Source organism: Trichechus manatus, unplaced genomic scaffold (assembly GCF_000243295.1).
Source record: "Trichechus manatus latirostris isolate Lorelei unplaced genomic scaffold, TriManLat1.0 scaffold00039, whole genome shotgun sequence".
Lineage (NCBI taxonomy): Eukaryota > Metazoa > Chordata > Mammalia > Sirenia > Trichechidae > Trichechus > Trichechus manatus.
The window spans coordinates 11,262,079-11,263,939 of NW_004443975.1; positions in this window are offsets into that span (position 1 = coordinate 11,262,079).

Sequence of the window (1,861 nt, forward strand, 5' to 3'; positions counted from 1 at the left end):
TGTCATAAAACAATATATGTACTACTGTTTCATGAGAAACTATTTGTTCTGTAAGCCTTCACCTTAAGTACAATAAAAAAAAAAAGACAGGTTGACTAGGACAAGGTTCAGTGCAAAGCCCTATGGCACCCCCTTCAGGACCACCTTCTACTATCCAGGATTACCCTGATCCATGAACCAGCACTCTTTGGTTACCTCCTTTTAGCTCCCTAGACACATTACCATCCAACTGTTGCTGAATGAGTCGGAATTGGCTCGATGGCAACGAGTTCGGTTGTGGTTTTTGGTTGCTGAATGTGTGGGTATGGCATGGGTCAGGCTTCCACACATTGTGAGGCTGAAAACTTATGATTGGGGTTTCCCAGTAACCCAGACGTAGACAGGTACCTCGAATGACAGTTGTGATCTGCCTTCATTTATTTTTTACCCAGAAGTAGTCATGGCCAGAGCTGCTTGCTGCTGCCACTTCCTCACTGCTAATTAATTTTCCCACTGCACCAGTAATGCCATTAGGTCAATGCTAGATTTTAATCTGGCTGATCATCTATCTGTTGGGCATTGTCTTGTCCATGGGGTGGTCTCCATCTCACTGGAAGGGCTCCCTATACCTTGTAGAGTCTAGAAAGCTACTTCAGCATCAAACTTCTCAGCTCAGCTATGGGAATACAAAACAGCATCACAAGGTCTTGGCCCGCGATGATGCCACTAACAGGCAAAATTCCCCCAAAGCCTCTAGTGCTCCCCTGCTGTCTTCATTGCTGCAATCACAACATATGGAAATGGATGTCAGATTGATGTGTTTCATTATAATTTAATGCGGGGACTGGTATTTAACTGGGCTCTCATTTTCCCAACTTTCCCTGCTCTAAAATATCAGAAATATATCCCTGCCAGAAAGGTGATGTTGTGTTCCCGAAATGCCAAGTGTTTCTGAAAAGGACAGGGTTTACTGCTCAGACCCCTGTATGATGTTTGAACAGAAACACCATGGTGGCATTTAAGTCTCTCTCTGCTGGCTGTCAGGTAGTCAAACTCTAAGCCAAAGGTATGTCTCCTCTCCTTGTCGCACTTAGGGGTTCCGGCGAGGAGCCTGGCTGGCTTGCAGGAGAGAATGCATGTAGAGGGATAGCAGCAATGGGGCTGGCTAGGGAGGGGGTTACTCACAGTATGAACTGCCTAGAACAAGCAACAGCACCTTCAGGGTCCTGAACATTGGGTTGCCGGTGCCTATGCCCTCAGACCCAGCAGCCACAATGCACCTACTGGAGGTAGTGATGCTGCTCTTGGGGCACAGACCAAACAACTGCACTCTGGTCCCTGGCTCTCACGGTGTGGCCACCCAGTGTGCCAGAGCTGGGACGGTGTGTGCTAGTAAATGTTTAACAACCACCCTCTGGGGGGTGGAGGGGAGAAGGTGCCTGGTTTGTACTGATTGGTACCATTTGTGAATTTCTGTGGTGTAAGTACGCCCACCATGGCTGATTTCAAGCCACTAATGGGACATGACTGAACTCAAAGAAGGGAAGCAATGTGCAATGGCGCACCGTCAGATAGTGTGTTCACCATAGACGTAATAGACATAACCTGAAGAGCACAGGTAACAGTAAAATGCAGCAAAACAATTAGCAGGCGATGTTTTGACTATATATTACCTTTGTTTTAAATATAATTAAATTGCAAGTTTATATAACAATTTTTAATAATAGCAGTGTGTGATGATTAAGGTTGTGTGTCAGTTTGGCTGGGCCATGATTCTCAGTGGCTTGGCAGTTATGTAACGATGTAGTTTGGCAGTTATGTAATGATGTAGTTATCCTCCATTTTGTGATATAATGTAATCACCTCCATGATATGATCTGAT